This window comes from Siniperca chuatsi, linkage group LG23 (assembly GCF_020085105.1).
Source record: "Siniperca chuatsi isolate FFG_IHB_CAS linkage group LG23, ASM2008510v1, whole genome shotgun sequence".
NCBI lineage: Eukaryota > Metazoa > Chordata > Actinopteri > Centrarchiformes > Sinipercidae > Siniperca > Siniperca chuatsi.
The window spans coordinates 20,460,822-20,476,449 of record NC_058064.1 but is presented as its reverse complement, the minus strand read 5'-3'; positions in this window follow the sequence as shown (position 1 = coordinate 20,476,449).

The window sequence follows — 15,628 nt, the reverse complement described above, 5'->3', positions numbered from 1 at the left end:
GTATGCTGCACCTGTCTCTTACATCTAACCTCGCTCCTTGTCTCCCTAAACATGAGGGCCCGTATGTGCTTGTTAGAGTCCACTGGTGAAATGGGAAACATCCACATGTGTGTGTGTGTTCGTCATGGATGTTGGTATAAATGCACACAGAACTTTCCAGTTCTGATTCTCCTCCTGACATGTTTTGTCCTGCTGTGCCCTCAGGTGGTGGAGGACTGCTACACCAGGCTGAAGGAGCAGCACTTCACCAAACATGGGCCAGAATCGTTAAAGGGAGAGTGACCTTCCTTCACTGCAACTGTAAAACAACTAAAGCCACAAGAGTAGATAATAATATAGTGGTTAGTGGTGCAACATTTCTGACAATTCTGCAATTCATTGAAACTGACACATAGTGAACCTGGGGCTTTTCGGTCCCTGGGGGACTGAGGCCCTGGAGCAGTTATCGTTTACTTAAGTAAAAGTAACACTACAACAATGTTAAAATACTCTGTTACAAGTAAAAGTCCTTAAGTCTTTAAAGTATTACTTAAGTAAAAGTCTATAAGTATGAATAGCTAAATGTACGCCTACTTAAAGTATTAAAAGTAAAAGTACTCATTATGTAGAATGGCCCCTTTCATGGTGTTATATTTACTATAGAATTATTATCACTGATGCATTAACATGTGAGCAGGTTTTAAATACTTTAGTAAGTGATGGGCAGTTTAATCTGCAAAGCCTCCAAACAAGACATTTGCAGTGCAGTCTGAATATTTCAACCTGTTTAAAAATGTTCTGTGTCTGTGTCTTGAAACTAGACTAAATAAGGCAGATCGCGGCACTAGAATGATGAAATATTTGATATTAAAATGTTTTTTAAATTAGTTGAAATATTCCTACTAGATCTTCTAAGAAAATTAAACTTAAATTCCAGATTAAAATGACTTGATAAGAGGGAGATTTTTTGTCACTGAACAGTGAATCTTGTTTTAAAAGCTGCATATGTTTTGTATGAAAAATGTGTAAAGTGTCAAAAAATGTATTGGAGTAAAAAGTACAACATTTCTCTCTGAAATGTAGTGTAAAGTATTAGTAAAGAATAAAGTAGCAGACAATGAAAATTGTCATGGTTTGAGGGTTTATGTATAGTATTTCCTGTTTCAAATATTCTCCTCCCCTCATGTGTCTTGTAGTTTTACTTCCTGTCTTTGCTTTTTCCCTCCAGTTTTGATTGTTTGCCCCGCCCTAATTAGTTGCACCTGTGTCTCATTAGCTCCCCTCACCTGAGTGTATATAGTCTCTGTGCTTCGCTTGTTTGTTTGTTTTTGTCAGTTCATCTTTGTCTCAGTGTCAAGTGTCCTGGCCTTTGTTTCCTGTGGGGTTTTTTGGGACCTCGCCTGGATTTTTGGACTCTGATTCTTGTTTGCTCCTTTAGACTTGTTTGCCTTTATTGAACTGCTTCCCTGGTTTTGACCACTGCTTGCCTGATATCCATGTAAGCCTTTTGTTCATAATTAAATTATTAAAACTGCACCAGCTCTGCCTGTGGGTCTGCATTTGGGTCCTACTCCCTGCTTTCTTGGTTCCCCGGCTTGACAAACCATAACAATACTTATACCACGAAACTGTACTTGAGTAAATGTAGGCTACTTACATTCCACCACTACTTTGCCCAGTGGGTAATCCACCCATACAACTTATTTTGTATAGAACAGAGGAATATACTGTAGGTGAATAGCTCACTCCTATGTGAATTCATTGAGTACAAGGTACACTTATTTTGTCATTATACAACACAGAGCTGCAGAGTGAAATAAAGTTGTAGCCCCCTTCACGCTACACACACAGAACATATATACAAATATTTTAAACTAGAATAGAATACCAATAAAAACAATAAATGTAGTTACTTATATACATATATTATACAAGGTAGTGGTACGGTAATGTGCATAACATCAGCATAACAGATCGTTCCATGTTATTTATTGATGGTGGAGTACGGAGGATGAGGTGGAGTTGAGGAGTCTCACAGCCTGAGGGAAGCAGCTGCTCTGTAGTCTGGTGATATGCTATAGGACTCATACAAACCTGAAACAGACATTTACGTGACTTCCCTTTCCTGTTTTAATTCAGATGTTGTGAAATGCTTTGCACCCCCACTCTGTCTATACCATGTTATCTGTCTAGAGTGGCGCTTGAATCGGAATAGAAAATATGTCAGTACTCTAAAACCAACAGCTTGCGCAGCATGATGCACATGCTTTTATGGAAGAGAGTTCTGCCTGCTTTGATTAAAGAAATGACCAATTAGGCAAACTATGATTATAGCACATTATTTTTTGAGATGATCATTAAAATAAAAAGATATTCAAGTTTATATTCCATGTAATTATTGCAGACACATTAAAACGGAACACCATTAATATATATAGACACCCCCATAATATAAAAACTAAAAGCAAATTTTATAACAAGTGTGACTAAGGAGGCAGTCAGAAGTAGATATGGACTTGCAGGCTGACTGGATGAAACTAAGGTTGAAACGAGGTGAGAAGTGACTGTAAAAACACATGTTCAAAATGTATGTCAAGGATTCCATGGTTGCTATGTTTTGTCTCCAGGTGCAACCCAAACCAAAACAAAACATCTCAAAACGGTCAAGAAACGTTTTTCACAAGTTTCACTCGTCGATTTCTTCCAAATTAACACTTCTACTGAGGACTTCTTTCAACCTGACAAGAACTAAAGACTCACAGAGACTGACGAAAGAGACACAACAAACTTCCATTATGGTAAATGTGAGATTTGCACACTTTGAAAGTCTATGGCGTTTTCTATGTATTTTACCATCAAGACTTTCAGAACCCTAAGAGTTCACTGATGTTTTGCCAATAGGTTCTGCCATGAACACTCCCCTCCGCAGGGGTCACATGATACAGAAAATACACTCAGTGTCCAATTTATTAGCAACACCTGTACAGTTTGATGCAATCCAAAACACCTCTTCTGCCATAAAGTCAATGTTTATGATGGCTATAATGTTAGTCTTTGTTGATACTGTCATAGGTGTTAATTCAATTAGGTCATAGTTAGTGATGGCGTTGTACCGGACTGCATTATATTCAGAGGTGGTTCTTATATTCTGCCCCCCTCATGTATGTAAATGGTGATGACAAAAAAAATTTAAACACCTCTCAACCTATAACTATGACTATGACCTACAATGTCACCCAAAACTAAACATGAGCATTGTAAAGATAGATGTTATGGCAGCACTGTAGCATTGGACTACATCAGATTGTACAGATGCACGTGATAAAGGGGCCACTGAGTGTATATTGAAGTGGAAATCCAGATTAATAAATTGCACCCCTGCATGTCGAATGCACGTGTTATAAACAATGTAGGAGACAATCATTTTTACTGTAATCATGCACACTGTCAGAACTGTACTGTACCTGATCCATTTATCCACTCATAAAAAAACAAAAAATGCACATAAAGGAATTAAAATCACTGCCTTACTAACAATGTCATGTTTTTATATATCTACTAAAATCATTTGTATCACAAATGTATGTCACCCTGCTCCCAGTTGGGATACATAGTGATATTGTTAATTGAAGTGTAGCCATAAGTACAACTCTGAAGCAGTTGAACTTAGTAAATATTTCCCAGCAGATATGTGTAGTACAGTATATGGCAACATAGTGCTTTGTGGTAATTTAATAGATTTCTTTTTTAAACATAACACCAACTGACATGATAAGGGCCTTAGGATAGGTCCTTCTTTACTACCTGACCTCGAGGACCCTTGAAGAGGTTTTAAGACCTTCACTATTTGCATATTCCTAAATTAATGTGTTTAATCAGGTTACCACACAGCAAATCTAAGGCCAGGTAATGTTCCAGCACAGAAAAACTGTACACACTGCACAGAGAGTGTGAGGAACAGGGGTTAACAGGGGTCCAGCATGTCATTGTTGCCCTGGAATGCTCTGGTAAATTATCTGACCCCGTTTATGGGGAAATTTTAGGGAACAACAGAACTCAAGGGGTTGAAAGGACTAACAGGCCTGTTATGCTTGTGAAAAGTAATGTAATTTTCTAGGGAAAAGTACAATTTTTAGCAGTAGGTTATGAAATGGAATTCACTGTATTCAGTGCCAGATGTTGCATTTCCTGTACTTGTAAAGCATCATTCTAACATGTGTGTGTCTTGTTGCAGTAAGATGTGCCCACCCTTCTGCAAGATCATGACAACTGGAGAGGAAGGAGAATCTCTGCTGGGCAGAGGGTGCAAGGGAACCTGGAGCCTACAGCAAGTGTCCATGCTGCTGGGATGACCAGATTATACTTTTGGATTTTCCTATTTTGGATAAAAAAAGGTTTATGTCCCAAACTGTTCACAATGTAATCCTCAAGAACTAGAGAATTAGTCAGCTTTAGAAAATGGCAAACACATAGCGGACTATACTGTGAAACCGAATGTTGAATTTGGTTGCAAGTCCTCAGTCTGCCATCCCACCTGCTGATCTGCTAGTTGTCTCAAATGTGGGCCCCAGCCCCCAATAGCTCCACTGCACCGTGACAGCCCTTTGAAAATACACCACTGCTCAGTGGATGAGTGTCTGCAAATCTATCATGAAGTGGTAGATGACATGCTGAGGTATGTTTGTGTCAAGAATCATGACCCCTTCAATCAGATAATTACAAACAATGAAGGACATTATAATAGTAAAATAAGATCGAAGATCAGCCTCAACCACAACCAAAATCACCTGCCAGGACACAAACACCTGCAGACAGCTGCAGACACATGCTCCACCTGCAACCTGTCATCCTCCACTAGCCTGTCCTAGCCAGCTACAGATCCAACCTCTGCCTCCACCCAACAGGAACCATCTCCTTTCCCAGTCACTACCTGCACCCCGAGCCTCCACCTGTAGATTCAATAGTCCCATTCAGCTTTTCAAAAAACAAAGAAAGAAATAGTTCATGGGAAAACTCACTAAATTAAAGATGCATATAATCTGCATAGTAATCTCAACAGCTGTCATGACCTGCTCTGCTCCTTAATTCAGGTTCTCCTTTGTTTCATGCTTTTCTGTCAATGTTTCCTGTTTTATTTTGTATTTTTCCTCTCCTCTCATGTCAGTAGCTTCACTTCCAGTGTGTTTGTCCTGCCTTAATTAGTTTCACCTGTGTCTTGTTATCTCCCCTCACCTGAGTATTTAGTCTGTGTGGTTTCAGCCCTTCAGTGTCAGTTTGTCTTGGCTTGTGTGCCAACGGTCCAGCCATTTTCCCCATGTTTTGGACAGTTTTTTTTGGACCTTGCCTGTTTAATGGACTTCTGCCTGCTCCCTAACAGATTTGTTTGCCTGTGTTTGGACTTACTTTCCTGGTTGTGACCTCTGCCTGCCTTACTACACCATAAGCCTGTTGTACTTTGGTAACAAATCCTTTGAACTGCACCAGCTCTGCCTCCTAGTCTGCGTTTGGGTCTAATCCCTCAGTTTTCCTGTTGCCTTCTTTGGCACTAGCCGTGACAACAGCACATTTCACATTATGCTGAAGCGTCCACCTGGAACAAGATCAAGAAATTTAAACTGAAGAATATGCAGAATATATGTGGCACAGACGAGACACTGATGTCAGTAATCCACCAAAAAGATCTGAGCTGCCACAAAACCTCATTGAGAAAGACTTCTTGTGCCAGAGGGATGAACTTCCTGTGTCACCATACGCATGAGGTAAACAGGCATACCTATCCTTGGAAGTGCAAGCATGGACTTCTCAAAATATAAATGTGTCCATTTATCAATTAAATATTCTTTTCCCCTCTTTCAACTCCAGTAGATGGATCTCCTGGCCAACCCTTTTCACACTGCTACCCTGTGGTCCAGTTGTTGTTCAGCTGCTGCACAGGTCAGATGTATTATGGTCGGTCGGTTGTATGTTTGATACATCTCAAAATTATCTTCAAATAATCCTCAGAAAGGACTCCAAAGAAGAGGTAACCTCAGAAAGGACTCCAAAAAAGAGGTAACCTCAGAAAGGACTCCAAAAAAGAGGTAACCTCAGTAATCAACAAGAACAGAAGAGGAAATGTCATCATTGGATATATTTTTATAAATTAAAACAACTGGCTAACAGTCAAGCTAGCTAACAACTGTTGCCAACATTCCAAAGGAGAAACTGCACTGAAGAAGCTAAAAGAAGAGGTAGAGTAAACAAGTCATCGCCATGGAAACCCATCAGAAGACAGCACAGCTCTCAGAGTAGAGAGCAAGGAGATTCAATACCCTGCTAAATGTAAAAGTGGAACAGCTAGGGAGAAATACAAGGAAGACACTCTGTGAAAACCCAGAGGTCCTCTTCACTGACTACACCCAACAAAGAAGGAGGAAGAACAACCTCATATTCTTCATTGATTCCATCTACATCTGGAAAGATACTCTGTGCAGTAGTTATATATATGTATCCAGCAAGGGCATCAGCTCTGGAGGCAGATTAAAGATGAACACCTTGACAAGGATGACCCTCTGCTTACCATCACATACTACACCAAAGGAATGGTCATGGTCAAAGGGAATGAAGCACACCAAGAGTCCTTTCAAGAGGCACTTCCACTGTTGAAAGCTGAGGTGGACACCAAGAGGATCAATGTCCCCTCTGAGAGTGAAGATGATGAGAGCCCATTAGGGAACCCCACCACCTTGTCAATCTCTGCTCCTCCCACACCTGCCAGCGCCACCAACCAGCGGAAGGAAAGTATGGCTCTGCTGGAGCTAGACATTGCTGAATTCAAAGTGCTGACCCAAGCCAGTCTATCTGACCACCCAGACAACACTCTACAGCAGCTTAAAGAGGAGCTCCAGCAGCTAAAGAGAGACAACCAGGCCTTGGCATCTGACCTCAGAGGAAGTCTAGAGGCACTCGAACAAAAGAACAGTGTGCTCCGTGCTCAGTTAGCCAAAGTGACAAGGATGTGGAGAATAGAGAAAGGAGCTTCACCAGGCAAGTCTGACACAGACAGACCAACTCTCATCAGTCCCCACAATGACAAGTATTGAGACACAGACTCTCCCTGCCAGTGTCTCAAACCCCTGCCATGTCTCTGTCACACCCTCTCTGCTCTGCACTCAGCCCAACACCCTGGCACCTGCTGACATAGCCATTTGCCAACATCCAGCTCTGCCCATCCCAGCTTCCTTCCACTCAGCCTGAAGAGGAAGCCCCCCAAGGGGTCCTGCTGGCTGACTCTAATGGGAAATTCCTGGACACAAACAAGCTTTCCTGGTAAGAAAGTGTTCTCTAAATACTGCAGCACCACAGGCCAAGCAATGAAGCTTTTGAAAAAGGAGACCCTGAAGAGCCCTCAATGCCTGGTGATCCACACAGGAACAAATGACCAACACAGCCTCTGTAAAGAGAGGCCACTATGATGGCCTCCATCTTCACAGAGAGCGGGTGAAGATATTTGCAAAGACCCTCAAAGACACGGCCCTGGGACGCAATGCACCCACCCCCTCCTCTACTAGCAGCTTTAGAGACCATCCCAGACCTCCTCTTCCCCATCACCATCCCAGGATCATCCCCCCACTATGAGGAGACACAACAGCTCAGCCTGGACCTCCCATTTACCACGTGCCCACAACCTCACCACTTTGAAGCACAACCAGAAAAGGTTACCTCCCCCCCTTAGCCCCTGCTCACCAATGACCTTTACAGCACCAGCAGCAGAGATATGTGGCAGCACCTGCTCCTTGTCCCCCTACCCACCTACAGCAGCAGAGATATGCAGCAGCACATACATATTTACATACCCCCAGTAGATTCTCCTTATTTCGAAGATGACATTTTTGAAACTCCCCACTCAGAAATTGCTTATTTCCAGGCCCAGGGAAACATGCTTCTAACAGGAGATCTGAATGGGCGAACAGGAATTGAACCTGATGTCATTGACCCACAGGCAACAACCATGTGCTTGGTCAGTCTCCCCTGTTTACCACACCAACCGTCACCCCTCTGAACAACATTGACTCACAGGAACCTTGGAAACAACTGTAAAACCTGATATATATTTTGACTGATTTGCTTCTATCGACCATCTTCAAGGCCTTAAGGACATAAAAACCTGGATGACCTGCAATTTTCTGATGTTAAACTGAAGTTATTGTACTTGGCCCCAAACACCTCCGAGACACATTATCTAAAGACATAGTTGCTCTAGATGGCATTGCCCTCGCCTCCAGCACCACAGTAAGGAACCTCAGGGTTATCTTTGATCGGGATTTATCCTTTAACTCCCACATGAAACAAACTTCAAGGACTGGCTCCCTGTAAAATCCAGAATAGAATTTAAAATTCCTCTCCTCACCTACAAAGCTCTTAATGGTCAGGCACCATTGTATCTTAAATTCAATTCAATTTTATTTATATAGCGCCAATTCATAACAGAAGTTATCTCATTGCACATTTCCTATAGAGCAGGTCTAGACCATACTCTTTATAATATTATTTACAGAGACCCAACAAATCCCACCATGAGCAAGCATTTGGTGACAGTGGCAAGAAAAAACTTCCTTTAAGAGGCAGAAACCTTGGACAGAACCAGACTCAATGGTGGACGGCCGTCTGCCACTGCCGTGTTAGGTTTTGAGAGAATGCTGTACAATAGCAGGACAGTTTTTAGAAAGGGAGAAAAGTATTCAGTAAATCAGTTAAGTCAATTAATTTGGAGCGATAAAAACTGAATATACGTATACGAGACGATGTACTCTCTCCTTTGATTATATGAACACACCCGCGGCGGCAACTCACATATGTGCGTGCACATACACACTGTACTTACATTCTCAGTCTCTCACAGCAACATCGTGGCCTCTACTGTTAGACAGGGTGGGGGTGCCAGTGAGCCAGTAATGGAGTAGGAGCTGAGCTCCTGTCTAACTTTTCTAAAACAATTATTTTGTTGCGCACTTTCTGCAAATGTAACGTGAGTATCACTTTCTAACATATGGAGATACCCTGGAGCAAGTTTGAACTGTATGCATTACCTCAATGGCGACCAAGCTCTATAAATATAAATACACCGGCCCCTCGAACACTCTGCGTGACCAACCACCCACTCCACAGTCAGTCAGAAATGGACGCCACAGATTTGAAAGCAGACATTCTCTCCTCACTGAGAGCGGACATCTCTGTTGTTATCAGGGCAGAACTAAAGAATGCACTCACTGAAGACTTTAACTTTCCTAAAAGTGAGTTGAAGGAGGTCAAGTCCGAAATTGTAAACAACACGGTGGCTATTCGCTCTGAAATGGATAAGATTAAGGCCACTATTGGCAACATGGAGGATGGCTTGTCAAAATGGTCGGGTGAGGTCACCACGCTACAGGTGACAGTTGCTGAACTTAAAACGGAGTTGGCTAATTTGAAGGAGAAGAATAAGGACATGGAAGGTAGGACAGAGATACAACAGGTTTCTGGACCCAGTGAAGACAATGGCCTACATGAAGAACACTGTTGCACTGTTGCAAAGTGATGTTGATCCACTCGTATCTTGAACCCAACTCTCTAGTAGCCTCAGGCAATTGCCACTGTGTGGAAAATTTGATGATGGACCATAGAAAATTATATTTAAAGGGATGACATTTACCTATTCGCTTTATTCATATGTTGTTTAGAGGTTGGTTCTGGTGTGTGTGTGTGTGTGTGCGTGTATGTGTGCATATGCTGTAGGTATGTGGTACATGTGTATGTGCATGCATTCTCATATCAGTCCCTGAGTGTTATAATTCTATAGTTGACATGATGATTTTTATGTTAATATGCCATATGTCATAGCGTGGTTCTTTATTTATTTATTTATTTATTTACTTTAATTTGTTCATTTACAAACATTTCACATATATTACTAACTATCATTTACTCCGTTCATCCATGTGCAGTCCTTTCTTGCTTCACTGGCACTACTGAATTTTATATTGGCTTCATGCGCTTGTTATTTCTATTTCTGAAGAGGAGGTGGACACTACTGGACACTAACTCATTCCCCATTACCAACACTCAATGTATGGTTTTGTTTGCTTAAAGTGTCGCAGTCACCATGTTCTGTTGGGTGACAGGGGTTGGGAACCTACCAGATCTATACTGTTTGTTTGTTTGTTTCATTAATTGTCTTTCATGTCTTGAAGTTTTGGGTTGTATTTACGATTTTATTATTATTGTATTTACTATCCACTATTATTCCAGATGGCTGACAAAAATAATTTAGGAGAGACTAAGGGTTGCATGATAAACTTTGTGAGCTGGAACATCAAGTCCTTAAATCATCCTGTGAAGCATAGAAAGGTACGCTCTCATCTTGGCAATCTCAAGGCTGACTTCAGGAGACTCATCTCTGCACTGCTGATCAATTTAGATTGAGAGGTGGATGGAGGGCAGCGATCCTAATCAGTAAAAATATACCATTTGTGATGTCCATCAGTATATACCTGAAATTAGTGATGAACAAGGTCTAAAACACACCGACCATTTGAAAATAAATTCATGCTTTCATCACTATTATTCGTGGTGCTGAGACTGAGTACAGGGCTGCGGTGGGGAACTTTGTCTCATGGTGTGAGCAGAACCATCTGCAGCTCAATGCGACAAAGTCCAAGGAGCTGGTTGTGGATCTACGGAGGGCCAAGGCACCAGTGACCCTGGTTTCCATCCAGGGAGTCAGTGTGGACATTGTGGAGGATTACAAGTACCTGGGAGTACACTTGGATAACAAACTGGACTGGGCTAAGAACACCCAAGCTCTTTACAGGAAGGGCCAGAGCCGCCTCTATTTCCTGAGGAGGCTGAGGTCCTTCAACATCTGCCGGACAATGCTGAGGATGTTCCCCCTCAATGCACCACAGAGCGCCACAGGAAGTCATTCCTGCCTGTGGCCATCAAACTCTTTAACTCCTCCCTCTAAGAGTCAGTCTGTATGACCCTAGGTCACTAAACTGGACATTGAGCATTAACATCTCTGCAATACTTGACATGATTGTGCAATATTCTGTTTAATACTCCTGTGCAATATTTTAGTTTATAATTCCCTATTTATTGATATTGATATTACTCATACCTCTATTACTGCTGTGCAATATCCTCCGTCTCATTATAACCTTAATAAGCTACACTTAACTTGACAGTTCATGCACTATTACCTTATACCGTATTATTACTATCAACCGGTAAACCCACTTTGTACTTCCCACATATTTTATACTTATACCCACTTGGTACTTAATTTATTTTCTGACCTGTATTATAGTGTATTATATTTTTTGCTAGTACTTCTATTCCTGTGTGCACTGACGTAAAGGTGAGCTGCTGTAACAAGAGTTTCCCCTCAGGGATCAATAAAGTATTTCTGATTCTGATTCCTGCCTTTACACTTCAGAACCACTGGATGATGAATCTGCCCTAGATATGTTTTTTCACAATCTTGACAAGTAGATCAGATGCTGGCTGCTGAATTAGAGGAGAATATCTCCATTGAAGAGGTCACAGAGGTGATCAGGAGTATACAAAGCGGCAAATCTCCAGGACCTGATGGCTATCCGTCTGAATTCTTTAAAACATTCTCAGAAACACGTTCCCCTCTTTTTCTCTCTGTTTTCAAGGAATCGCTTTCCTCAAATTCTCTTCTCCCAACTATGCTATCCTCTTCAATCTGACTCATACCACCCGATTTCTCTCCTGAACACAGAAGTAAAGCTTCTTGCAAAACTCTTCGTCTGTCGTCTTGAGGTATCCCTCCTTTCAATCATCTCAGCAAACCAAACAGGCTTTATGAAGAACTGGTATTCATTCTTCTTAATATTCTTTATAATCCCTCTCCATCCGATACTCCCCCCCTCAACGTCTCCAATGTTTCCCTTCATTTGCTCGATTTCGGGTGGAAGGCAGCAGCATTGTTCGCGATTTCAGCTTTTACGACTTGTAGTTCGCTTTTTTTGTGTCAAAAATCTTTGGCTAGTGCGTTCTTCAATTCCTGCTTAATCACTGAGAATATATCTGACCACAGGGAGGACAGAGAAAATGTCCGATTTAATCACCTCAAAGTCCATGTTCGTAACTTCTGGTTTTGCCTGAGGACCAGGTTGGTTGGGGTTACCTGGAAGCTTCAGGCCTTGTACTGGAGGAGCCGGCGTACTTGTGTTTTTAGAGATTTGCTGCCAGGTATAACATTGATTCTCGACCGATATCAAATTTTAATTTATGTGCGTCAAGCGTGTGTTAAAATAGGATTTCGTGCTGTGGATGCTGTTGCAATGTAGAATTATTAACAGTTTTGCAGGAGCGCTAATCAAACACGTCTTACTCCATGTCTTGCTCAACAGCGCCCCCTGATTTCTTACATTTTCAAACTTGTAGTCTTCAGCTCCAACCGACGCTAACTCGAGCGACATCACTGGAGGACGTTTATCAGACTTCACGCAGCTCCCTCTGAGACTCTAAAGGCTTTATACAACTTGTTTCACATATGCAGTAGAGCTCCCCAAAACCTGTAAACAAACTGATGTGTAAAATCAGTGGAGTTCCCACATAAAACATTATATCTTTCCCATAGAATTAGATACAAAGGAAAGGAGAAAAATGAAAGCATAGAACCACCGATCCTGTTTTTATTTTTTAATCTCAATTAATTTTTTGGCCAAAACGTGAAATGTTCCCAACGCCACGGTACGAGAAAAGTAAGGGGAAAGAGAAGTGAAGGCTGATTCAGGAGGAGGTGAGGGCTGCGGTGGTGGAAGGGAGGCCGAGCAGAGCAGCTGGTATGAGCCAGCAGGGGGCCTGGACAAGGTGAGAGCAAGCCGTGGACCGGAGAGTCACATGGGTGGATCTCTGGCAGGCGGAGCTGTACTGCATCACTTTACTGATTCGGGCAGTGTACGACGTCTTGCCTAACCCAACGAACCTCTTCAGCTGGGGCAAAGCGGATTCTCTAAACTGCCCACTGTGCTCAGCAAAAGGGTCTTTGGAGTACATATTGAGCTCCTGCCCAAAAGCACTCAGCCAGGGCCAACACACTTGGCTGAAACCTATTGCAGAAGCCATCAGCAAGGGAACCAGCCGAGCACGCACCACCACCCGAGCAATTGCTTTTGTTCTAAAACTCACATTGTTACATTTTTCAACAAGATACTCAAAAATATGTATTTTTGTTATTTCACATTTTTTTTAATTTGGTCTCATATATAGATATAATATGGCAGCTGCTAGCAGTCTGCTATCTGAAGAGCAGTTTCTGTCATCTAGTCACATGTGGACACAACTTCTGCAAGAAGTGCATCACACAAGCATGGGAAAATACTGTCTTATCTGAGATGGCTGATCAGTTCAGGAAGTCAGCTCAAAAGAAAGCCAGCAGTGTAGAGCGAAAACGAATCAAGGCAGGAGATGTTCTCTGTGATGTCTGCACTGAAAGCAGACTGAAGGCCCTAAAGTCCTGCCTGGTGTGTCCGACCTTCTACTGTGAGACTCACCTGGAAGAGAAGCAGAAAACAACAGAGAAACAGGCTAAATGCTTCATCAGAGGTCAGAGTTCATGAGGGGACTGTGAGGAGAGCTGTGGCAGCTGTGGAGACGCTCAGTAAAGAGATAAAGAAGATGCTTGAATCTGAGCTGAAGAGGCTTTAGCAGTTTGCAGTGACACTTGATCCTGAACAGCACACAGGATGGGAAACAAGGAAAGTGTGATGTAAAGAAGAATCTCTCGGACAACTCAGAGAGATTTTCTAATTATGGTTGTGTCTTAGGAAAGCAGAGTTTCTCTTCAGGAAAATTTTACTTCATGGTTCAAGATTAAATTATTATACAACACAGGGTTGTACAACAAAATGCAAGCTGTAGTCCCTTCATGATACACACAAAAACAAAAAACAGAAAACGATTATTTATGGTGGCGTGCAGAGGATGGTTCTGAAAGCAAACTGGTGAGGGTCCAGGCTGGCTGGGATGTTGTTCTTTATGTGCTGGAGAAGCAGTTTCTCAAAGCAGTTCATCAGAATGGGGAGCCACAGGGTAGTTTAGACTAGTCACTGCAGACCTTTTTGGTACAGGGATGGTGGTGGCTGTCTTGAAGCAGGTGGGAACGCTCTCCTGTGACAGTGATATGTTAAAACTGTCAGTAATGTTCTTAGGACACGGCCAGGGATGTTATCAGGCCCAGCAGCTTCACTCATAATCACGCTCAGCAGGATTCCTCTTACATCATCTGTGGATACTGACAGTGGCCGGTCCTCAGGAGGTGGAGTAGACTTGACAGCTGACTCTTTGTTGGGAGATCAAAACGAGCATAAAATGTGTTTAGCTCATCTGGTAACGTGGCCTCACACATGATATCTTTGGTGTAGTTGGTGTTGAGGTCTCTCTCCAGTTTCTCCTGATGTCTCAGCTTTGCCTCCTTGATGCCAGCTTTCAGTTTCACTCTGGCGGTGTTGTAAGCTTCCTCGTCTCCTGACCGAAAAACAGCTTTTTTGGCTCTGAGTAGAGCCCTCGCCTTTCCATTCATCCAGGCTTTCTGGTCGGGGAATGATTTTGTCTGTTTTTACTGATGGTTTGAGCCTTTTTATCAGCTGGGTGTTAGTAGGCAGGAGAAGCAGGGACATATGGTCTGACTGACCAAAATGGGGCAGGGGAGTTTTGTAGCAGCCAGAAATGTTTGTGTACACATGGTTCCGGGTATATATTCCCCTGGTGGGGGTGTGGACATGCTTGTGAAACTTAGGTAAGACAGTTCTGAGGTCTGATTTTAAAATCACCAGCTGCAGTGAAAACACCATCTGGTTGTTTTGGCATGTGACTGCTGATGACCTCATACAGTTCCTGAAGTGCATTTTTGAATTAGCATCTGGAGGAATGTGAACAACAGCAACAAAAACACTGGTGAATTCTCTGGGCAGATAATAGGCTCAACATCTTAACAATAAAAACTCAACTTCTGCGAAACATTGTCCATCAGCTTGACCATGTTTGAGCACCAAGCATCATTGATGTAAACACGGAATCGGCCTCCCCTCGTCTTACCAGAGTCTTGTGTTCTGTCGGGCCGGAACGCGGTCTGTCTGTCAAGTACAGTGGCTTGATCTGGGATGTTGTGATGCAGCCAGGTCTCTCTAAAGATGTGGGCACAACAGTTTCTAATTCCCCGTTACTGAGTTAGCCTGAGTCTCATTTATATACTTGTATAAGTTTGAAGGAGCTACTGGCCGCCCTCATCTGCACATGCCGCTGTCACCATGGAAGTTCACTACGAAGTTCAGGTTAAAGGGAAGACCAAATGGGATTTAGGAGTGGCCAGAGACTCAACCAGCAGAAAGGGGAAAAACCCCAGCTAACCTCAAAACTGGTTTCTGGGTTATGTTGAGAAAAGAAAATGTGTAAGTGCTGCTCTAACTGTTCTTTGGTCCCTGTGATCACGTCTCCCAACAGCCCATCTCATTGGACTTGTGCCTTTATCATTTTGATAAACTTATTTAATTAGTAGTAATTAATAGTACATAATTAACTTCCCATGTTATTCAGTGTGTGGTTTTTACACAATTATTCCTTTAAATTCCATATTTGTCTGTGGTATATTCTGGTACAACAG